Here is a 23,879-nt window from a genome sequence, read left to right on the forward strand (position 1 = left end):
TCGGGGCGGAAATCGCCCGAGACGAACCGACCCGTTCTATCTACGCGCTTCTTTAGTAGTCGAAAACTACGAATAATGAAAACTTTTATCTACATTTGTATATATATATATATATATATATATATATATATATATATATATATATATATGTATATATACATATATAAGAAATAGCCTTAACGAAGGGCGGGGAGGGGGAGGGGGGGACGACTTCGAAAGGATGACCAAGACGAGTAGACTCCTCGCTACTCTACTCGCGACGAGATTAGAAGCGTTATTACGTAACTAGCTAGGAGAAACGAAAAGGCTAGCACTCGCGTATAGGCTTAACGAAGAGAGGGAGACGACTTCGAAAGAGAAAGGCCGGTGAGAATAGCTTCGGTACTACCCGCGTCGAGATTAGAAGCGTTATTACGTAACTAGCTAGGAGAAGCGAATAGGCCACTCTCGGCGAGCGCGAATGCCGTAATCCTTTAATTACATCTATACCGTAAAGAGAGTAAAGGCGAATCTAAAAGTTTTCTAAATACGCCGAAGGGAGTTTAAAAGTTGGCGCTTTCGCGCCAGTTACCGAACGGGACGAGCGAGAGACCGACTCCGAACTAGTCGAGGTAGGCCGGACCGCTTCGGCGAGACGGGCGGACCGGAAAAAAAGCGACTAGTCTTCGGCCCCGGCGAGGCCTCTCGGTTTCTTCGAGCGGCTCGTTCGCCCTAAACGGGGACACTCGCTCGGCGGCGAATCGGCCGCGACTGAGCGACGGACGGCCGTCCGGGCAATTTATCGCTTCTCGGCCTATTGGCTAAGATCAAAGTGTAGTATCTGTTCTAATCAGTTTAATATCTGATTCGCGGCGCATCGCGCCGCTACGATATTAATCTGATTTTTGGAACGAGATGGAGCGCGGAAGCTTGCTTCGGCTCCGTCACGGGTTGTCTCGGTATCGCAGTACCTCCGAGCACGGCCCACTCCCCTCGTCGGGAGGCACGAAACGAAAGATTAACTGAACCTACCTACCTACCTACCTACCTACCTACCTACCTACCCACGCGCCTACCGGAAAAAAATCTTTTGCCGCGAGGCGGCGCTTTAAATTAACGCGCTTAGCGCGTAAATTCTTCCCGATTTCGCGAAAAAAACGACGCGGAGCGCGAGGGCGACAGCTCCGATTTTAACTAGGCGAAAAGCGTGAAAGCGAGGCGCCGGCGACTACGCGGGCGCTTCTTCGACGCCCGTTAGCCGCGCCGACTAGCGTTCGCCGCGATCGAGCGCCCGTTTCGCGCGCGTTCGCTTTCGACTAAGCGCTCAGCCGTCGCTCCGAAACTTTCGTCGCCGCCTCCGCCCTCGCCCTCTTTCCCCCCGGTCACGCGCTCGCGCATCGCCAGCCCTTCGCCTACGTTTATTTCTATAGACGTTGGGTGTTGGGTGTTGGGGTGTTCGGGGTGTTCGGGGTGTTCGGGGTGTTCGGGGTGTTCGGGGTGTTCGGGGTGTTCGGGGTGTTCGGGGTGTTCGGGGTGAGCGGGTGGCGAGCGGACAGACGAGAGACCGCAAAGGTTTCGTTCGGGGCGGAAATCGCCCGAGACGAACCGACCCGTTCTATCTACGCACGTCTTTAGTAGTCGAAAACTACGAATAATGAAAACTTTTATCTACATTTGTATATATATATATATATATATATATATATATATATATATATATATATATATATATGTATATATACATATATAAGAAATAGCCTTAACGAAGGGCGGGGAGGGGGAGGGGGGGACGACTTCGAAAGGATGACCAAGACGAGTAGACTCCTCGCTACTCTACTCGCGACGAGATTAGAAGCGTTATTACGTAACTAGCTAGGAGAAACGAAAAGGCTAGCACTCGCGTATAGGCTTAACGAAGAGAGGGAGACGACTTCGAAAGAGAAAGGCCGGTGAGAATAGCTTCGGTACTACCCGCGTCGAGATTAGAAGCGTTATTACGTAACTAGCTAGGAGAAGCGAATAGGCCACTCTCGGCGCGCGCGAATGCCGTAATCCTTTAATTACATCTATACCGTAAAGAGAGTAAAGGCGAATCTAAAAGTTTTCTAAATACGCCGAAGGGAGTTTAAAAGTTGGCGCTTTCGCGCCAGTTACCGAACGGGACGAGCGAGAGACCGACTTCGAACTAGTCGAGGTAGGCCGGACCGCTTCGGCGAGACGGGCGGACCGGAAAAAAAGCGACTAGTCTTCGGCCCCGGCGAGGCCTCTCGGTTTCTTCGAGCGGCTCGTTCGCCCTAAACGGGGACACTCGCTCGGCGGCGAATCGGCCGCGACTGAGCGACGGACGGCCGTCCGGGCAATTTATCGCTTCTCGGCCTATTGGCTAAGATCAAAGTGTAGCATTCGTGCTGCACGGCGGTCTTGCAGGTGTTTCATTGCACAGCCCCCCGAAACACCCGCGTGGCAGGCGAGCGGTCACATCCGGGCCCGCACTAGGGATTCCCACCCGGGGTGCCGGCCAGGCCAGAGCATTCAAATGCTCCACGAGTCCTTGGAAGTTTCGGTGGTCGTTGTACCTCGGACATTCGTGATGACCTGGCAAGGTAAATTACCGCCCTGCAATAAATTCCAGGGGTTGACAACCCTTGGGGGGCTGACCTTGGCGAAAAGCCAATATCGTCGAGGTCAGCCCCACTCCATGTCATAAAACAGGAGTATCTGTTCTAATCAGTTTAATATCTGATTCGCGGCGCATCGCGCCGCTACGATATTAATCTGATTTTTGGAACGAGATGGAGCGCGGAAGCTTGCTTCGGCTCCGTCACGGGTTGTCTCGGTATCGCAGTACCTCCGAGCACGGCCCACTCCCCTCGTCGGGAGGCACGAAACGAAAGATAAACTGAACCTACCTATTAGCCTACCTACCCGCCTACCTACCTACCTACCTACCTACCTACCTACCCACCTACCGGAAAAAAATTTTTGGCCGCGGGGCGGCGCTTTAAATTAACGCGCTTAGCGCGTAAATTCTTCCCGAAATCGCGAAAAAAACGACGCGGAGCGCGAGGGCGACCGCTCCGGTTTTAACTCGGCGAAAAGCGTGAAAGCGAGGCGCCGGCGACGACGCGGGCGCCTCGTCGACGTCCGTTAGCCGCGCCGACTAGCGCTCGCCGCGACCGAGCGCCCGTTTCGCGCGCGTTCGCTTTCGACTAAGCGCTCAGCCGTCGCTCCGAAACTTTCGTCGCCGCCGCTCTTCCGCCCTCGCCTTCTTTCCCCGGTCACGCCAGCCTTTCGCCTACGTTTATATTTCTATAGACGTTGGGTGTTGGGTGTTGGGGTGTTCGGGGTGTTCGGGGTGTTCGGGGTGTTCGGGGTGTTCGGGGTGTTCGGGGTGTTCGGGGTGTTCGGGGTGTTCGGGGTGTTCGGGGTGTTCGGGGTGAGCGGGTGGCGAGCGGACAGACGAGAGACCGCAAAGGTTTCGTTCGGGGCGGAAATCGCCCGAGACGAACCGACCCGTTCTATCTACGCACGTCTTTAGTAGTCGAAAACTACGAATAATGAAAACTTTTATCTACATTTGTATATATATATATATATATATATATATATATATATATATATATATATATATGTATATATACATATATAAGAAATAGCCTTAACGAAGGGCGGGGAGGGGGGGACGACTTCGAAAGGATGACCAAGACGAGTAGACTCCTCGCTACTCTACTCGCGACGAGATTAGAAGCGTTATTACGTAACTAGCTAGGAGAAACGAAAAGGCTAGCACTCGCGTATAGGCTTAACGAAGAGAGGGAGACGACTTCGAAAGAGAAAGGCCGGTGAGAATAGCTTCGGTACTACCCGCGTCGAGATTAGAAGCGTTATTACGTAACTAGCTAGGAGAAGCGAATAGGCCACTCTCGGCGCGCGCGAATGCCGTAATCCTTTAATTACATCTATACCGTAAAGAGAGTAAAGGCGAATCTAAAAGTTTTCTAAATACGCCGAAGGGAGTTTAAAAGTTGGCGCTTTCGCGCCAGTTACCGAACGGGACGAGCGAGAGACCGACTTCGAACTAGTCGAGGTAGGCCGGACCGCTTCGGCGAGACGGGCGGACCGGAAAAAAAGCGACTAGTCTTCGGCCCCGGCGAGGCCTCTCGGTTTCTTCGAGCGGCTCGTTCGCCCTAAACGGGGACACTCGCTCGGCGGCGAATCGGCCGCGACTGAGCGACGGACGGCCGTCCGGGCAATTTATCGCTTCTCGGCCTATTGGCTAAGATCAAAGTGTAGCATTCGTGCTGCACGGCGGTCTTGCAGGTGTTTCATTGCACAGCCCCCCGAAACACCCGCGTGGCAGGCGAGCGGTCACATCCGGGCCCGCACTAGGGATTCCCACCCGGGGTGCCGGCCAGGCCAGAGCATTCAAATGCTCCACGAGTCCTTGGAAGTTTCGGTGGTCGTTGTACCTCGGACATTCGTGATGACCTGGCAAGGTAAATTACCGCCCTGCAATAAATTCCAGGGGTTGACAACCCTTGGGGGGCTGACCTTGGCGAAAAGCCAATATCGTCGAGGTCAGCCCCACTCCATGTCATAAAACAGGAGTATCTGTTCTAATCAGTTTAATATCTGATTCGCGGCGCATCGCGCCGCTACGATATTAATCTGATTTTTGGAACGAGATGGAGCGCGGAAGCTTGCTTCGGCTCCGTCACGGGTTGTCTCGGTATCGCAGTACCTCCGAGCACGGCCCACTCCCCTCGTCGGGAGGCACGAAACGAAAGATAAACTGAACCTACCTATTAGCCTACCTACCCGCCTACCTACCTACCTACCTACCTACCTACCCACCTACCGGAAAAAAATTTTTGGCCGCGGGGCGGCGCTTTAAATTAACGCGCTTAGCGCGTAAATTCTTCCCGAAATCGCGAAAAAAACGACGCGGAGCGCGAGGGCGACCGCTCCGGTTTTAACTCGGCGAAAAGCGTGAAAGCGAGGCGCCGGCGACGACGCGGGCGCCTCGTCGACGTCCGTTAGCCGCGCCGACTAGCGCTCGCCGCGACCGAGCGCCCGTTTCGCGCGCGTTCGCTTTCGACTAAGCGCTCAGCCGTCGCTCCGAAACTTTCGTCGCCGCCGCTCTTCCGCCCTCGCCTTCTTTCCCCGGTCACGCCAGCCTTTCGCCTACGTTTATATTTCTATAGACGTTGGGTGTTGGGTGTTGGGGTGTTCGGGGTGTTCGGGGTGTTCGGGGTGTTCGGGGTGTTCGGGGTGTTCGGGGTGTTCGGGGTGTTCGGGGTGTTCGGGGTGTTCGGGGTGAGCGGGTGGCGAGCGGACAGACGAGAGACCGCAAAGGTTTCGTTCGGGGCGGAAATCGCCCGAGACGAACCGACCCGTTCTATCTACGCACGTCTTTAGTAGTCGAAAACTACGAATAATGAAAACTTTTATCTACATTTGTATATATATATATATATATATATATATATATATATATATATATATATATATGTATATATACATATATAAGAAATAGCCTTAACGAAGGGCGGGGAGGGGGGGACGACTTCGAAAGGATGACCAAGACGAGTAGACTCCTCGCTACTCTACTCGCGACGAGATTAGAAGCGTTATTACGTAACTAGCTAGGAGAAACGAAAAGGCTAGCACTCGCGTATAGGCTTAACGAAGAGAGGGAGACGACTTCGAAAGAGAAAGGCCGGTGAGAATAGCTTCGGTACTACCCGCGTCGAGATTAGAAGCGTTATTACGTAACTAGCTAGGAGAAGCGAATAGGCCACTCTCGGCGCGCGCGAATGCCGTAATCCTTTAATTACATCTATACCGTAAAGAGAGTAAAGGCGAATCTAAAAGTTTTCTAAATACGCCGAAGGGAGTTTAAAAGTTGGCGCTTTCGCGCCAGTTACCGAACGGGACGAGCGAGAGACCGACTTCGAACTAGTCGAGGTAGGCCGGACCGCTTCGGCGAGACGGGCGGACCGGAAAAAAAGCGACTAGTCTTCGGCCCCGGCGAGGCCTCTCGGTTTCTTCGAGCGGCTCGTTCGCCCTAAACGGGGACACTCGCTCGGCGGCGAATCGGCCGCGACTGAGCGACGGACGGCCGTCCGGGCAATTTATCGCTTCTCGGCCTATTGGCTAAGATCAAAGTGTAGCATTCGTGCTGCACGGCGGTCTTGCAGGTGTTTCATTGCACAGCCCCCCGAAACACCCGCGTGGCAGGCGAGCGGTCACATCCGGGCCCGCACTAGGGATTCCCACCCGGGGTGCCGGCCAGGCCAGAGCATTCAAATGCTCCACGAGTCCTTGGAAGTTTCGGTGGTCGTTGTACCTCGGACATTCGTGATGACCTGGCAAGGTAAATTACCGCCCTGCAATAAATTCCAGGGGTTGACAACCCTTGGGGGGCTGACCTTGGCGAAAAGCCAATATCGTCGAGGTCAGCCCCACTCCATGTCATAAAACAGGAGTATCTGTTCTAATCAGTTTAATATCTGATTCGCGGCGCATCGCGCCGCTACGATATTAATCTGATTTTTGGAACGAGATGGAGCGCGGAAGCTTGCTTCGGCTCCGTCACGGGTTGTCTCGGTATCGCAGTACCTCCGAGCACGGCCCACTCCCCTCGTCGGGAGGCACGAAACGAAAGATAAACTGAACCTACCTATTAGCCTACCTACCCGCCTACCTACCTACCTACCTACCTACCTACCCACCTACCGGAAAAAAATTTTTGGCCGCGGGGCGGCGCTTTAAATTAACGCGCTTAGCGCGTAAATTCTTCCCGAAATCGCGAAAAAAACGACGCGGAGCGCGAGGGCGACCGCTCCGGTTTTAACTCGGCGAAAAGCGTGAAAGCGAGGCGCCGGCGACGACGCGGGCGCCTCGTCGACGTCCGTTAGCCGCGCCGACTAGCGCTCGCCGCGACCGAGCGCCCGTTTCGCGCGCGTTCGCTTTCGACTAAGCGCTCAGCCGTCGCTCCGAAACTTTCGTCGCCGCCGCTCTTCCGCCCTCGCCTTCTTTCCCCGGTCACGCCAGCCTTTCGCCTACGTTTATATTTCTATAGACGTTGGGTGTTGGGTGTTGGGGTGTTCGGGGTGTTCGGGGTGTTCGGGGTGTTCGGGGTGTTCGGGGTGTTCGGGGTGTTCGGGGTGTTCGGGGTGTTCGGGGTGAGCGGGTGGCGAGCGGACAGACGAGAGACCGCAAAGGTTTCGTTCGGGGCGGAAATCGCCCGAGACGAACCGACCCGTTCTATCTACGCACGTCTTTAGTAGTCGAAAACTACGAATAATGAAAACTTTTATCTACATTTGTATATATATATATATATATATATATATATATATATATGTATATATACATATATAAGAAATAGCCTTAACGAAGGGCGGGGAGGGGGGGACGACTTCGAAAGGATGACCAAGACGAGTAGACTCCTCGCTACTCTACTCGCGACGAGATTAGAAGCTTTATTACGTAACTAGCTAGGAGAAACGAAAAGGCTAGCACTCGCGTATAGGCTTAACGAAGAGAGGGAGACCACTTCGAAAGAGAAAGGCCGGTGAGAATAGCTTCGGTACTACCCGCGTCGAGATTAGAAGCGTTATTACGTAACTAGCTAGGAGAAGCGAATAGGCCACTCTCGGCGCGCGCGAATGCCGTAATCCTTTAATTACATCTATACCGTAAAGAGAGTAAAGGCGAATCTAAAAGTTTTCTAAATACGCCGAAGGGAGTTTAAAAGTTGGCGCTTTCGCGCCAGTTACCGAACGGGACGAGCGAGAGACCGACTCCGAACTAGTCGAGGTAGGCCGGACCGCTTCGGCGAGACGGGCGGACCGGAAAAAAAGCGACTAGTCTTCGGCCCCGGCGAGGCCTCTCGGTTTCTTCGAGCGGCTCGTTCGCCCTAAACGGGGACACTCGCTCGGCGGCGAATCGGCCGCGACTGAGCGACGGACGGCCGTCCGGGCAATTTATCGCTTCTCGGCCTATTGGCTAAGATCAAAGTGTAGCATTCGTGCTGCACGGCGGTCTTGCAGGTGTTTCATTGCACAGCCCCCCGAAACACCCGCGTGGCAGGCGAGCGGTCACATCCGGGCCCGCACTAGGGATTCCCACCCGGGGTGCCGGCCAGGCCAGAGCATTCAAATGCTCCACGAGTCCTTGGAAGTTTCGGTGGTCGTTGTACCTCGGACATTCGTGATGACCTGGCAAGGTAAATTACCGCCCTGCAATAAATTCCAGGGGTTGACAACCCTTGGGGGGCTGACCTTGGCGAAAAGCCAATATCGTCGAGGTCAGCCCCACTCCATGTCATAAAACAGGAGTATCTGTTCTAATCAGTTTAATATCTGATTCGCGGCGCATCGCGCCGCTACGATATTAATCTGATTTTTGGAACGAGATGGAGCGCGGAAGCTTGCTTCGGCTCCGTCACGGGTTGTCTCGGTATCGCAGTACCTCCGAGCACGGCCCACTCCCCTCGTCGGGAGGCACGAAACGAAAGATAAACTGAACCTACCTATTAGCCTACCTACCCGCCTACCTACCTACCTACCTACCTACCTACCCACCTACCGGAAAAAAATTTTTGGCCGCGGGGCGGCGCTTTAAATTAACGCGCTTAGCGCGTAAATTCTTCCCGAAATCGCGAAAAAAACGACGCGGAGCGCGAGGGCGACCGCTCCGGTTTTAACTCGGCGAAAAGCGTGAAAGCGAGGCGCCGGCGACGACGCGGGCGCCTCGTCGACGTCCGTTAGCCGCGCCGACTAGCGCTCGCCGCGACCGAGCGCCCGTTTCGCGCGCGTTCGCTTTCGACTAAGCGCTCAGCCGTCGCTCCGAAACTTTCGTCGCCGCCGCTCTTCCGCCCTCGCCTTCTTTCCCCGGTCACGCCAGCCTTTCGCCTACGTTTATATTTCTATAGACGTTGGGTGTTGGGTGTTGGGGTGTTCGGGGTGTTCGGGGTGTTCGGGGTGTTCGGGGTGTTCGGGGTGTTCGGGGTGTTCGGGGTGTTCGGGGTGTTCGGGGTGTTCGGGGTGAGCGGGTGGCGAGCGGACAGACGAGAGACCGCAAAGGTTTCGTTCGGGGCGGAAATCGCCCGAGACGAACCGACCCGTTCTATCTACGCACGTCTTTAGTAGTCGAAAACTACGAATAATGAAAACTTTTATCTACATTTGTATATATATATATATATATATATATATATATATATATATATATATATATATATATGTATATATACATATATAAGAAATAGCCTTAACGAAGGGCGGGGAGGGGGGGACGACTTCGAAAGGATGACCAAGACGAGTAGACTCCTCGCTACTCTACTCGCGACGAGATTAGAAGCGTTATTACGTAACTAGCTAGGAGAAACGAAAAGGCTAGCACTCGCGTATAGGCTTAACGAAGAGAGGGAGACGACTTCGAAAGAGAAAGGCCGGTGAGAATAGCTTCGGTACTACCCGCGTCGAGATTAGAAGCGTTATTACGTAACTAGCTAGGAGAAGCGAATAGGCCACTCTCGGCGCGCGCGAATGCCGTAATCCTTTAATTACATCTATACCGTAAAGAGAGTAAAGGCGAATCTAAAAGTTTTCTAAATACGCCGAAGGGAGTTTAAAAGTTGGCGCTTTCGCGCCAGTTACCGAACGGGACGAGCGAGAGACCGACTTCGAACTAGTCGAGGTAGGCCGGACCGCTTCGGCGAGACGGGCGGACCGGAAAAAAAGCGACTAGTCTTCGGCCCCGGCGAGGCCTCTCGGTTTCTTCGAGCGGCTCGTTCGCCCTAAACGGGGACACTCGCTCGGCGGCGAATCGGCCGCGACTGAGCGACGGACGGCCGTCCGGGCAATTTATCGCTTCTCGGCCTATTGGCTAAGATCAAAGTGTAGCATTCGTGCTGCACGGCGGTCTTGCAGGTGTTTCATTGCACAGCCCCCCGAAACACCCGCGTGGCAGGCGAGCGGTCACATCCGGGCCCGCACTAGGGATTCCCACCCGGGGTGCCGGCCAGGCCAGAGCATTCAAATGCTCCACGAGTCCTTGGAAGTTTCGGTGGTCGTTGTACCTCGGACATTCGTGATGACCTGGCAAGGTAAATTACCGCCCTGCAATAAATTCCAGGGGTTGACAACCCTTGGGGGGCTGACCTTGGCGAAAAGCCAATATCGTCGAGGTCAGCCCCACTCCATGTCATAAAACAGGAGTATCTGTTCTAATCAGTTTAATATCTGATTCGCGGCGCATCGCGCCGCTACGATATTAATCTGATTTTTGGAACGAGATGGAGCGCGGAAGCTTGCTTCGGCTCCGTCACGGGTTGTCTCGGTATCGCAGTACCTCCGAGCACGGCCCACTCCCCTCGTCGGGAGGCACGAAACGAAAGATAAACTGAACCTACCTATTAGCCTACCTACCCGCCTACCTACCTACCTACCTACCTACCTACCCACCTACCGGAAAAAAATTTTTGGCCGCGGGGCGGCGCTTTAAATTAACGCGCTTAGCGCGTAAATTCTTCCCGAAATCGCGAAAAAAACGACGCGGAGCGCGAGGGCGACCGCTCCGGTTTTAACTCGGCGAAAAGCGTGAAAGCGAGGCGCCGGCGACGACGCGGGCGCCTCGTCGACGTCCGTTAGCCGCGCCGACTAGCGCTCGCCGCGACCGAGCGCCCGTTTCGCGCGCGTTCGCTTTCGACTAAGCGCTCAGCCGTCGCTCCGAAACTTTCGTCGCCGCCGCTCTTCCGCCCTCGCCTTCTTTCCCCGGTCACGCCAGCCTTTCGCCTACGTTTATATTTCTATAGACGTTGGGTGTTGGGTGTTGGGGTGTTCGGGGTGTTCGGGGTGTTCGGGGTGTTCGGGGTGTTCGGGGTGTTCGGGGTGTTCGGGGTGTTCGGGGTGTTCGGGGTGTTCGGGGTGAGCGGGTGGCGAGCGGACAGACGAGAGACCGCAAAGGTTTCGTTCGGGGCGGAAATCGCCCGAGACGAACCGACCCGTTCTATCTACGCACGTCTTTAGTAGTCGAAAACTACGAATAATGAAAACTTTTATCTACATTTGTATATATATATATATATATATATATATATATATATATGTATATATACATATATAAGAAATAGCCTTAACGAAGGGCGGGGAGGGGGGGACGACTTCGAAAGGATGACCAAGACGAGTAGACTCCTCGCTACTCTACTCGCGACGAGATTAGAAGCTTTATTACGTAACTAGCTAGGAGAAACGAAAAGGCTAGCACTCGCGTATAGGCTTAACGAAGAGAGGGAGACCACTTCGAAAGAGAAAGGCCGGTGAGAATAGCTTCGGTACTACCCGCGTCGAGATTAGAAGCGTTATTACGTAACTAGCTAGGAGAAGCGAATAGGCCACTCTCGGCGCGCGCGAATGCCGTAATCCTTTAATTACATCTATACCGTAAAGAGAGTAAAGGCGAATCTAAAAGTTTTCTAAATACGCCGAAGGGAGTTTAAAAGTTGGCGCTTTCGCGCCAGTTACCGAACGGGACGAGCGAGAGACCGACTCCGAACTAGTCGAGGTAGGCCGGACCGCTTCGGCGAGACGGGCGGACCGGAAAAAAAGCGACTAGTCTTCGGCCCCGGCGAGGCCTCTCGGTTTCTTCGAGCGGCTCGTTCGCCCTAAACGGGGACACTCGCTCGGCGGCGAATCGGCCGCGACTGAGCGACGGACGGCCGTCCGGGCAATTTATCGCTTCTCGGCCTATTGGCTAAGATCAAAGTGTAGCATTCGTGCTGCACGGCGGTCTTGCAGGTGTTTCATTGCACAGCCCCCCGAAACACCCGCGTGGCAGGCGAGCGGTCACATCCGGGCCCGCACTAGGGATTCCCACCCGGGGTGCCGGCCAGGCCAGAGCATTCAAATGCTCCACGAGTCCTTGGAAGTTTCGGTGGTCGTTGTACCTCGGACATTCGTGATGACCTGGCAAGGTAAATTACCGCCCTGCAATAAATTCCAGGGGTTGACAACCCTTGGGGGGCTGACCTTGGCGAAAAGCCAATATCGTCGAGGTCAGCCCCACTCCATGTCATAAAACAGGAGTATCTGTTCTAATCAGTTTAATATCTGATTCGCGGCGCATCGCGCCGCTACGATATTAATCTGATTTTTGGAACGAGATGGAGCGCGGAAGCTTGCTTCGGCTCCGTCACGGGTTGTCTCGGTATCGCAGTACCTCCGAGCACGGCCCACTCCCCTCGTCGGGAGGCACGAAACGAAAGATAAACTGAACCTACCTATTAGCCTACCTACCCGCCTACCTACCTACCTACCTACCTACCTACCCACCTACCGGAAAAAAATTTTTGGCCGCGGGGCGGCGCTTTAAATTAACGCGCTTAGCGCGTAAATTCTTCCCGAAATCGCGAAAAAAACGACGCGGAGCGCGAGGGCGACCGCTCCGGTTTTAACTCGGCGAAAAGCGTGAAAGCGAGGCGCCGGCGACGACGCGGGCGCCTCGTCGACGTCCGTTAGCCGCGCCGACTAGCGCTCGCCGCGACCGAGCGCCCGTTTCGCGCGCGTTCGCTTTCGACTAAGCGCTCAGCCGTCGCTCCGAAACTTTCGTCGCCGCCGCTCTTCCGCCCTCGCCTTCTTTCCCCGGTCACGCGAGCCTTTCGCCTACGTTTATATTTCTATAGACGTTGGGTGTTGGGTGTTGGGGTGTTCGGGGTGTTCGGGGTGTTCGGGGTGTTCGGGGTGTTCGGGGTGTTCGGGGTGTTCGGGGTGAGCGGGTGGCGAGCGGACAGACGAGAGACCGCAAAGGTTTCGTTCCGGGCGGAAATCGCCCGAGACGAACCGACCCGTTCTATCTACGCACGTCTTTAGTAGTCGAAAACTACGAATAATGAAAACTTTTATCTACATTTGTATATATATATATATATATATATATATATATATATATATATGTATATATACATATATAAGAAATAGCCTTAACGAAGGGCGGGGAGGGGGAGGGGGGGACGACTTCGAAAGGATGACCAAGACGAGTAGACTCCTCGCTACTCTACTCGCGACGAGATTAGAAGCGTTATTACGTAACTAGCTAGGAGAAACGAAAAGGCTAGCACTCGCGTATAGGCTTAACGAAGAGAGGGAGACGACTTCGAAAGAGAAAGGCCGGTGAGAATAGCTTCGGTACTACCCGCGTCGAGATTAGAAGCGTTATTACGTAACTAGCTAGGAGAAGCGAATAGGCCACTCTCGGCGCGCGCGAATGCCGTAATCCTTTAATTACATCTATACCGTAAAGAGAGTAAAGGCGAATCTAAAAGTTTTCTAAATACGCCGAAGGGAGTTTAAAAGTTGGCGCTTTCGCGCCAGTTACCGAACGGGACGAGCGAGAGACCGACTCCGAACTAGTCGAGGTAGGCCGGACCGCTTCGGCGAGACGGGCGGACCGGAAAAAAAGCGACTAGTCTTCGGCCCCGGCGAGGCCTCTCGGTTTCTTCGAGCGGCTCGTTCGCCCTAAACGGGGACACTCGCTCGGCGGCGAATCGGCCGCGACTGAGCGACGGACGGCCGTCCGGGCAATTTATCGCTTCTCGGCCTATTGGCTAAGATCAAAGTGTAGCATTCGTGCTGCACGGCGGTCTTGCAGGTGTTTCATTGCACAGCCCCCCGAAACACCCGCGTGGCAGGCGAGCGGTCACATCCGGGCCCGCACTAGGGATTCCCACCCGGGGTGCCGGCCAGGCCAGAGCATTCAAATGCTCCACGAGTCCTTGGAAGTTTCGGTGGTCGTTGTACCTCGGACATTCGTGATGACCTGGCAAGGTAAATTACCGCCCTGCAATAAATTCCAGGGGTTGACAACCCTTGGGGGGCTGACCTTGGCGAAAAGCCAATATCGTCGAGGTCAGCCCCACTCCATGTCATAAAACAGGAGTATCTGTTCTAATCAGTTTAATATCTGATTCGCGGCGCATCGCGCCGCTACGATATTAATCTGATTTTTGGAACGAGATGGAGCGCGGAAGCTTGCTTCGGCTCCGTCACGGGTTGTCTCAGTATCGCAGTACCTCCGAGCACGGCCCACTCCCCTCGTCGGGAGGCACGAAACGAAAGATAAACTGAACCTACCTATTAGCCTACCTACCCGCCTACCTACCTACCTACCTACCTACCTACCTACCCACCTACCGGAAAAAAATTTTTGGCCGCGGGGCGGCGCTTTAAATTAACGCGCTTTGCGCGTAAATTCTTCCCGAAATCGCGAAAAAAACGACGCGGAGCGCGAGGGCGACCGCTCCGGTTTTAACTCGGCGAAAAGCGTGAAAGCGAGGCGCCGGCGACGACGCGGGCGCCTCGTCGACGTCCGTTAGCCGCGCCGACTAGCGCTCGCCGCGACCGAGCGCCCGTTTCGCGCGCGTTCGCTTTCGACTAAGCGCTCAGCCGTCGCTCCGAAACTTTCGTCGCCGCCGCTCTTCCGCCCTCGCCTTCTTTCCCCGGTCACGCCAGCCTTTCGCCTACGTTTATATTTCTATAGACGTTGGGTGTTGGGTGTTGGGGTGTTCGGGGTGTTCGGGGTGTTCGGGGTGTTCGGGGTGTTCGGGGTGTTCGGGGTGTTCGGGGTGAGCGGGTGGCGAGCGGACAGACGAGAGACCGCAAAGGTTTCGTTCGGGGCGGAAATCGCCCGAGACGAACCGACCCGTTCTATCTACGCACGTCTTTAGTAGTCGAAAACTACGAATAATGAAAACTTTTATCTACATTTGTATATATATATATATATATATATATATATATATATATATATATATATATATATATATATATATATATATATGTATATATACATATATAAGAAATAGCCTTAACGAAGGGCGGGGAGGGGGAGGGGGGGACGACTTCGAAAGGATGACCAAGACGAGTAGACTCCTCGCTACTCTACTCGCGACGAGATTAGAAGCGTTATTACGTAACTAGCTAGGAGAAACGAAAAGGCTAGCACTCGCGTATAGGCTTAACGAAGAGAGGGAGACGACTTCGAAAGAGAAAGGCCGGTGAGAATAGCTTCGGTACTACCCGCGTCGAGATTAGAAGCGTTATTACGTAACTAGCTAGGAGAAGCGAATAGGCCACTCGCGGCGCGCGCGAATGCCGTAATCCTTTAATTACATCTATACCGTAAAGAGAGTAAAGGCGAATCTAAAAGTTTTCTAAATACGCCGAAGGGAGTTTAAAAGTTGGCGCTTTCGCGCCAGTTACCGAACGGGACGAGCGAGAGACCGACTCCGAACTAGTCGAGGTAGGCCGGACCGCTTCGGCGAGACGGGCGGACCGGAAAAAAAGCGACTAGTCTTCGGCCCCGGCGAGGCCTCTCGGTTTCTTCGAGCGGCTCGTTCGCCCTAAACGGGGACACTCGCTCGGCGGCGAATCGGCCGCGACTGAGCGACGGACGGCCGTCCGGGCAATTTATCGCTTCTCGGCCTATTGGCTAAGATCAAAGTGTAGCATTCGTGCTGCACGGCGGTCTTGCAGGTGTTTCATTGCACAGCCCCCCGAAACACCCGCGTGGCAGGCGAGCGGTCACATCCGGGCCCGCACTAGGGATTCCCACCCGGGGTGCCGGCCAGGCCAGAGCATTCAAATGCTCCACGAGTCCTTGGAAGTTTCGGTGGTCGTTGTACCTCGGACATTCGTGATGACCTGGCAAGGTAAATTACCGCCCTGCAATAAATTCCAGGGGTTGACAACCCTTGGGGGGCTGACCTTGGCGAAAAGCCAATATCGTCGAGGTCAGCCCCACTCCATGTCATAAAACAGGAGTATCTGTTCTAATCAGTTTAATATCTGATTCGCGGCGCATCGCGCCGCTACGATATTAATCTGATTTTTGGAACGAGATGGAGCGCGGAAGCTTGCTTCGGCTCCGTCACGGGTTGTCTCGGTATCGCAGTACCTCCGAGCACGGCCCACTCCCCTCGTCGGGAGGCACGAAACGAAAGATAAACTGAACCTACCTATTAGCCTACCTACCCGCCTACCTACCTACCTACCTACCTACCTACCTACCTACCCACCTACCGGAAAAAAATTTTTGGCCGCGGGGCGGCGCTTTAAATTAACGCGCTTAGCGCGTAAATTCTTCCCGAAATCGCGAAAAAAACGACGCGGAGCGCGAGGGCGACCGCTCCGGTTTTAACTCGGCGAAAAGCGTGAAAGCGAGGCGCCGGCGACGACGCGGGCGCCTCGTCGACGTCCGTTAGCCGCGCCGACTAGCGCTCGCCGCGACCGAGCGCCCGTTTCGCGCGCGTTCGCTTTCGACTAAGCGCTCAGCCGTCGCTCCGAAACTTTCGTCGCCGCCGCTCTTCCGCCCTCGCCTTCTTTCCCCGGTCACGCCAGCCTTTCGCCTACGTTTATATTTCTATAGACGTTGGGTGTTGGGTGTTGGGGTGTTCGGGGTGTTCGGGGTGTTCGGGGTGTTCGGGGTGTTCGGGGTGTTCGGGGTGAGCGGGTGGCGAGCGGACAGACGAGAGACTGCAAAGGTTTCGTTCGGGGCGGAAATCGCCCGAGACGAACCGACCCGTTCTATCTACGCACGTCTTTAGTAGTCGAAAACTACGAATAATGAAAACTTTTATCTACAGATATTTATATATATATATATATATATATATATATAAGAAATAGCCTTAACGAACGGTGGGGAGGGGGAGGGCGAGGGGGGACGACTTCGAAATAAAGACTAAGACGAATAGCCTCCTCGCTACTCTACCCGCGACGAGATTAGAAGCGTTATGTACGTAACTAGCTAGGAGAAACGAAAAGGCTAGCGCGCGAATAAAGAAGACTTTCAAGTACATCTACGCGTATAAGCTTAACGAAGAGAGGGAGACGACTTCGAAAGAGAAAGGCCGCTAAGAATAGCTTCGGTACTACCTACGACGAGATTAGAAGCGTTATTACGTAACTAGCTAGGAGAAGCGAATAGGTCACTCTCGGCGAATGCCGAAATCCTTTAATTACATCTATACCCTAAATAGACTAAAGGCGAACCTAACACTTTTTTCAAGTACGCTGATGGGAGTTTAAAAGTTGGCGCTTTCGCGCCAGTTACCGAACGGGACGAGCGAGAGACCGACTCCGAACTAGTCGAGGTAGGCCGGACCGCTTCGGCGAGACGGGCGGACCGGAAAAAAAGCGACTAGTCTTCGGCCCCGGCGAGGCCTCTCGGTTTCTTCGAGCGGCTCGTTCGCCTTAAACGGGGACACTCGCTCGGCGGCGAATCGGCCGCGACTGAGCGACGGACGGCCGTCCGGGCAATTTATCGCTTCTCGGCCTATTGGCTAAGATCAAAGTGTAGCATTCGTGCTGCACGGCGGTCTTGCAGGTGTTTCATTGCACAGCCCCCCGAAACACCCGCGTGGCAGGCGAGCGGTCACATCCGGGCCCGCACTAGGGATTCCCACCCGGGGTGCCGGCCAGGCCAGAGCATTCAAATGCTCCACGAGTCCTTGGAAGTTTCGGTGGTCGTTGTACCTCGGACATTCGTGATGACCTGGCAAGGTAAATTACCGCCCTGCAATAAATTCCAGGGGTTGACAACCCTTGGGGGGCTGACCTTGGCGAAAAGCCAATATCGTCGAGGTCAGCCCCACTCCATGTCATAAAACAGGAGTATCTGTTCTAATCAGTTTAATATCTGATTCGCGGCGCATCGCGCCGCTACGATATTAATCTGATTTTTGGAACGAGATGGAGCGCGGAAGCTTGCTTCGGCTCCGTCACGGGTTGTCTCGGTATCGCAGTACCTCCGAGCACGGCCCACTCCCCTCGTCGGGAGGCACGAAACGAAAGATAAACTGAACCTACCTATTAGCCTACCTACCCGCCTACCTACCTACCTACCTACCTACCTACCCACCTACCGGAAAAAAATTTTTGGCCGCGGGGCGGCGCTTTAAATTAACGCGCTTAGCGCGTAAATTCTTCCCGAAATCGCGAAAAAAACGACGCGGAGCGCGAGGGCGACCGCTCCGGTTTTAACTCGGCGAAAAGCGTGAAAGCGAGGCGCCGGCGACGACGCGGGCGCCTCGTCGACGTCCGTTAGCCGCGCCGACTAGCGCTCGCCGCGACCGAGCGCCCGTTTCGCGCGCGTTCGCTTTCGACTAAGCGCTCAGCCGTCGCTCCGAAACTTTCGTCGCCGCCGCTCTTCCGCCCTCGCCTTCTTTCCCCGGTCACGCCAGCCTTTCGCCTACGTTTATATTTCTATAGACGTTGGGTGTTGGGTGTTGGGGTGTTCGGGGTGTTCGGGGTGTTCGGGTGAGCGGGTGGCGAGCGGACAGACGAGAGACCGCAAAGGTTTCGTTCGGGGCGGAAATCGCCCGAGACGAACCGACCCGTTCTATCTACGCACGTCTTTAGTAGTCGAAAACTACGAATAATGAAAACTTTTATCTACAGATATTTATATATATATATATATATATATATATAAGAAATAGCCTTAACGAACGGTGGGGAGGGGGAGGGCGAGGGGGGACGACTTCGAAATAAAGACTAAGACGAATAGCCTCCTCGCTACTCTACCCGCGACGAGATTAGAAGCGTTATGTACGTAACTAGCTAGGAGAAACGAAAAGGCTAGCGCGCGAATAAAGAAGACTTTCAAGTACATCTACGCGTATAAGCTTAACGAAGAGAGGGAGACGACTTCGAAAGAGAAAGGCCGCTAAGAATAGCTTCGGTACTACCTACGACGAGATTAGAAGCGTTATTACGTAACTAGCTAGGAGAAGCGAATAGGTCACTCTCGGCGAATGCCGAAATCCTTTAATTACATCTATACCCTAAATAGACTAAAGGCGAACCTAACACTTTTTTCAAATACGCTGATGGGAGTTTAAAAGTTGGCGCTTTCGCGCCAGTTACCGAACGGGACGAGCGAGAGACCGACTCCGAACTAGTCGAGGTAGGCCGGACCGCTTCGGCGAGACGGGCGGACCGGAAAAAAAGCGACTAGTCTTCGGCCCCGGCGAGGCCTCTCGGTTTCTTCGAGCGGCTCGTTCGCCCGAAACGCGGACACTCGCTCGGCGGCGAATCGGCCGCGACTGAGCGATGGACGGCCGTCCGGGCAATTTATCGCTTCTCGGCCTGTTGGCTAAGATCAAAGTGTAGTATCTGTTCTAATCAGTTTAATATCTGATTCGCGGCGCATCGCGCCGCTACGATATTAATCTGATTTTTGGAACGAGATGGAGCGCGGAAGCTTGCTTCGGCTCCGTCACGGGTTGTCTCGGTATCGCAGTACCTCCGAGCACGGCCCACTCCCCTCGTCGGGAGGCACGAAACGAAAGATAAACTGAACCTACCTATTAGCCTACCTACCCGCCTACCTACCTACCTACCTACCTACCTACCTACCCACCTACCGGAAAAAAATTTTTGGCCGCGGGGCGGCGCTTTAAATTAACGCGCTTAGCGCGTAAATTCTTCCCGAAATCGCGAAAAAAACGACGCGGAGCGCGAGGGCGACCGCTCCGGTTTTAACTCGGCGAAAAGCGTGAAAGCGAGGCGCCGGCGACGACGCGGGCGCCTCGTCGACGTCCGTTAGCCGCGCCGACTAGCGCTCGCCGCGACCGAGCGCCCGTCTCGCGCGCGTTCGCTTTCGACTAAGCGCTCAGCCGTCGCTCCGAAACTTTCGTCGCCGCCGCTCTTCCGCCCTCGCCTTCTTTCCCCGGTCACGCCAGCCTTTCGCCTACGTTTATATTTCTATAGACGTTGGGTGTTGGGTGTTGGGGTGTTCGGGGTGTTCGGGGTGTTCGGGGTGTTCGGGGTGTTCGGGGTGTTCGGGGTGAGCGGGTGGCGAGCGGACAGACGAGAGACTGCAAAGGTTTCGTTCGGGGCGGAAATCGCCCGAGACGAACCGACCCGTTCTATCTACGCACGTCTTTAGTAGTCGAAAACTACGAATAATGAAAACTTTTATCTACAGATATTTATATATATATATATATATATATAAGAAATAGCCTTAACGAACGGTGGGGAGGGGGAGGGCGAGGGGGGACGACTTCGAAATAAAGACTAAGACGAATAGCCTCCTCGCTACTCTACCCGCGACGAGATTAGAAGCGTTATGTACGTAACTAGCTAGGAGAAACGAAAAGGCTAGCGCGCGAATAAAGAAGACTTTCAAGTACATCTACGCGTATAAGCTTAACGAAGAGAGGGAGACGACTTCGAAAGAGAAAGGCCGCTAAGAATAGCTTCGGTACTACCTACGACGAGATTAGAAGCGTTATTACGTAACTAGCTAGGAGAAGCGAATAGGTCACTCTCGGCGAATGCCGAAATCCTTTAATTACATCTATACCCTAAATAGACTAAAGGCGAACCTAACACTTTTTTCAAATACGCTGATGGGAGTTTAAAAGTTGGCGCTTTCGCGCCAGTTACCGAACGGGACGAGCGAGAGACCGACTCCGAACTAGTCGAGGTAGGCCGGACCGCTTCGGCGAGACGGGCGGACCGGAAAAAAAGCGACTAGTCTTCGGCCCCGGCGAGGCCTCTCGGTTTCTTCGAGCGGCTCGTTCGCCCGAAACGCGGACACTCGCTCGGCGGCGAATCGGCCGCGACTGAGCGATGGACGGCCGTCCGGGCAATTTATCGCTTCTCGGCCTATTGGCTAAGATCAAAGTGTAGCATTCGTGCTGCACGGCGGTCTTGCAGGTTTTTCATTGCACAGCCCCCCGAAACACCCGCGTGGCAGGCGAGCGGTCACATCCGGGCCCGCACTAGGGATTCCCACCCGGGGTGCCGGCCAGGCCAGAGCATTCAAATGCTCCACGAGTCCTTGGAAGTTTCGGTGGTCGTTGTACCTCGGACATTCGTGATGACCTGGCAAGGTAAATTACCGCCCTGCAATAAATTCCAGGGGTTGACAACCCTTGGGGGGCTGACCTTGGCGAAAAGCCAATATCGTCGAGGTCAGCCCCACTCCATGTCATAAAACAGGAGTATCTGTTCTAATCAGTTTAATATCTGATTCGCGGCGCATCGCGCCGCTACGATATTAATCTGATTTTTGGAACGAGATGGAGCGCGGAAGCTTGCTTCGGCTCCGTCACGGGTTGTCTCGGTATCGCAGTACCTCCGAGCACGGCCCACTCCCCTCGTCGGGAGGCACGAAACGAAAGATAAACTGAACCTACCTATTAGCCTACCTACCCGCCTACCTACCTACCTACCTACCTACCTACCTACCCACCTACCGGAAAAAAATTTTTGGCCGCGGGGCGGCGCTTTAAATTAACGCGCTTAGCGCGTAAATTCTTCCCGAAATCGCGAAAAAAACGACGCGGAGCGCGAGGGCGACCGCTCCGGTTTTAACTCGGCGAAAAGCGTTAAAGCGAGGCGCCGGCGACGACGCGGGCGCCTCGTCGACGTCCGTTAGCCGTGCCGACTAGCGCTCGCCGCGACCGAGCGCCCGTTTCGCGCGCGTTCGCTTTCGACTAAGCGCTCAGCCGTCGCTCCGAAACTTTCGTCGCCGCCGCTCTTCCGCCCTCGCCTTCTTTCCCCGGTCACGCCAGCCTTTCGCCTACATTTATATTTCTATAGACGTTGGGGTGTTCGGGGTGTTCGGGGTGTTCGGGGTGTTCGGGGTGTTCGGGGTGTTCGGGGTGAGCGGGTGGCGAGCGGACAGACGAGAGACCGCAAAGGTTTCGTTCGGGGCGGAAATCGCCCGAGACGAACCGACCCGTTCTATCTACGCACGTCTTTAGTAGTCGAAAACTACGAATAATGAAAACTTTTATCTACAGATATTTATATATATATATATATATATATATAAGAAATAGCCTTAACGAACGGTGGGGAGGGGGAGGGCGAGGGGGGACGACTTCGAAATAAAGACTAAGACGAATAGCCTCCTCGCTACTCTACCCGCGACGAGATTAGAAGCGTTATGTACGTAACTAGCTAGGAGAAACGAAAAGGCTAGCGCGCGAATAAAGAAGACTTTCAAGTACATCTACGCGTATAAGCTTAACGAAGAGAGGGAGACGACTTCGAAAGAGAAAGGCCGCTAAGAATAGCTTCGGTACTACCTACGACGAGATTAGAAGCGTTATTACGTAACTAGCTAGGAGAAGCGAATAGGTCACTCTCGGCGAATGCCGAAATCCTTTAATTACATCTATACCCTAAATAGACTAAAGGCGAACCTAACACTTTTTTCAAATACGCTGATGGGAGTTTAAAAGTTGGCGCTTTCGCGCCAGTTACCGAACGGGACGAGCGAGAGACCGACTCCGAACTAGTCGAGGTAGGCCGGACCGCTTCGGCGAGACGGGCGGACCGAAAAAAAAGCGACTAGTCTTCGGCCCCGGCGAGGCCTCTCGGTTTCTTCGAGCGGCTCGTTCGCCCGAAACGCGGACACTCGCTCGGCGGCGAATCGGCCGCGACTGAGCGATGGACGGCCGTCCGGGCAATTTATCGCTTCTCGGCCTGTTGGCTAAGATCAAAGTGTAGTATCTGTTCTAATCAGTTTAATATCTGATTCGCGGCGCATCGCGCCGCTACGATATTAATCTGACTTTTGGAACGAGATGGAGCGCGGAAGCTTGCTTCGGCTCCGTCACGGGTTGTCTCGGTATCGCAGTACCTCCGAGCACGGCCCACTTCCCTCGTCGGGAGGCACGAAACGAAAGATAAACTGAACCTACCTATTAGCCTACCTACCCGCCTACCTACCTACCTACCTACCTACCTACCTACCCACCTACCGGAAAAAAATTTTTGGCCGCGGGGCGGCGCTTTAAATTAACGCGCTTAGCGCGTAAATTCTTCCCGAAATCGCGAAAAAAACGACGCGGAGCGCGAGGGCGACCGCTCCGGTTTTAACTCGGCGAAAAGCGTGAAAGCGAGGCGCCGGCGACGACGCGGGCGCCTCGTCGACGTCCGTTAGCCGCGCCGACTAGCGCTCGCCGCGACCGAGCGCCCGTTTCGCGCGCGTTCGCTTTCGACTAAGCGCTCAGCCGTCGCTCCGAAACTTTCGTCGCCGCCGCTCTTCCGCCCTCGCCTTCTTTCCCCGGTCACGCCAGCCTTTCGCCTACGTTTATATTTCTATAGACGTTGGGTGTTGGGTGTTGGGGTGTTCGGGGTGTTGGGGTGTTCGGGGTGTTCGGGGTGTTCGGGGTGTTCGGGGTGTTCGGGGTGAGCGGGTGGCGAGCGGACAGACGAGAGACCGCAAAGGTTTCGTTCGGGGCGGAAATCGCCCGAAACGAACCGACCCGTTCTATCTACGCACGTCTTTAGTAGTCGAAAACTACGAATAATGAAAACTTTTATCTACAGATATTTATATATATATATATATATATATAAGAAATAGCCTTAACGAACGGTGGGGAGGGGGAGGGCGAGGGGGGACGACTTCGAAATAAAGACTAAGACGAATAGCCTCCTCGCTACTCTACCCGCGACGAGATTAGAAGCGTTATGTACGTAACTAGCTAGGAGAAACGAAAAGGCTAGCGCGCGAATAAAGAAGACTTTCAAGTACATCTACGCGTATAAGCTTAACGAAGAGAGGGAGACGACTTCGAAAGAGAAAGGCCGCTAAGAATAGCTTCGGTACTACCTACGACGAGATTAGAAGCGTTATTACGTAACTAGCTAGGAGAAGCGAATAGGTCACTCTCGGCGAATGCCGAAATCCTTTAATTACATCTATACCCTAAATAGACTAAAGGCGAACCTAACACTTTTTTCAAATACGCTGATGGGAGTTTAAAAGTTGGCGCTTTCGCGCCAGTTACCGAACGGGACGAGCGAGAGACCGACTCCGAACTAGTCGAGGTAGGCCGGACCGCTTCGGCGAGACGGGCGGACCGG

The 23,879-nt window shown here is 54.2% G+C and overlaps 3 non-coding genes and 10 pseudogenes across 3 annotated transcripts; all 13 read left to right on the plus strand.

Annotated features, from left to right (window-relative positions):
• Window positions 1–780: 780 nt before the first annotated feature.
• LOC137402907 (U2 spliceosomal RNA) lies at window positions 781–972 on the plus strand. The gene has a single exon (XR_010979523.1). It is a non-coding gene; the product is annotated as a U2 spliceosomal RNA (small nuclear RNA).
• A 1,700-nt stretch (window positions 973–2,672) lies between these two features.
• LOC137402964 (U2 spliceosomal RNA) lies at window positions 2,673–2,849 on the plus strand (annotated as a pseudogene).
• Window positions 2,850–4,565: 1,716 nt separating this feature from the next.
• Window positions 4,566–4,742, plus strand: LOC137402965 (U2 spliceosomal RNA; annotated as a pseudogene).
• A 1,703-nt stretch (window positions 4,743–6,445) lies between these two features.
• On the plus strand, window positions 6,446–6,622 carry LOC137402966 (U2 spliceosomal RNA; annotated as a pseudogene).
• A 1,680-nt stretch (window positions 6,623–8,302) lies between these two features.
• Window positions 8,303–8,479, plus strand: LOC137402968 (U2 spliceosomal RNA; annotated as a pseudogene).
• A 1,707-nt stretch (window positions 8,480–10,186) lies between these two features.
• LOC137402969 (U2 spliceosomal RNA) lies at window positions 10,187–10,363 on the plus strand (annotated as a pseudogene).
• A 1,689-nt stretch (window positions 10,364–12,052) lies between these two features.
• LOC137402970 (U2 spliceosomal RNA) lies at window positions 12,053–12,229 on the plus strand (annotated as a pseudogene).
• A 1,672-nt stretch (window positions 12,230–13,901) lies between these two features.
• Window positions 13,902–14,078, plus strand: LOC137402989 (U2 spliceosomal RNA; annotated as a pseudogene).
• A 1,706-nt stretch (window positions 14,079–15,784) lies between these two features.
• Window positions 15,785–15,961, plus strand: LOC137402971 (U2 spliceosomal RNA; annotated as a pseudogene).
• A 1,675-nt stretch (window positions 15,962–17,636) lies between these two features.
• On the plus strand, window positions 17,637–17,813 carry LOC137402972 (U2 spliceosomal RNA; annotated as a pseudogene).
• A 1,307-nt stretch (window positions 17,814–19,120) lies between these two features.
• On the plus strand, window positions 19,121–19,312 carry LOC137402908 (U2 spliceosomal RNA). The gene has a single exon (XR_010979524.1). It is a non-coding gene; the product is annotated as a U2 spliceosomal RNA (small nuclear RNA).
• A 1,665-nt stretch (window positions 19,313–20,977) lies between these two features.
• On the plus strand, window positions 20,978–21,154 carry LOC137402973 (U2 spliceosomal RNA; annotated as a pseudogene).
• Window positions 21,155–22,477: 1,323 nt separating this feature from the next.
• LOC137402913 (U2 spliceosomal RNA) lies at window positions 22,478–22,669 on the plus strand. The gene has a single exon (XR_010979529.1). It is a non-coding gene; the product is annotated as a U2 spliceosomal RNA (small nuclear RNA).
• Window positions 22,670–23,879: the final 1,210 nt, after the last annotated feature.

Source organism: Watersipora subatra, chromosome 8, assembly GCF_963576615.1.
Source record: "Watersipora subatra chromosome 8, tzWatSuba1.1, whole genome shotgun sequence".
Taxonomy (NCBI): domain Eukaryota; kingdom Metazoa; phylum Bryozoa; class Gymnolaemata; order Cheilostomatida; family Watersiporidae; genus Watersipora; species Watersipora subatra.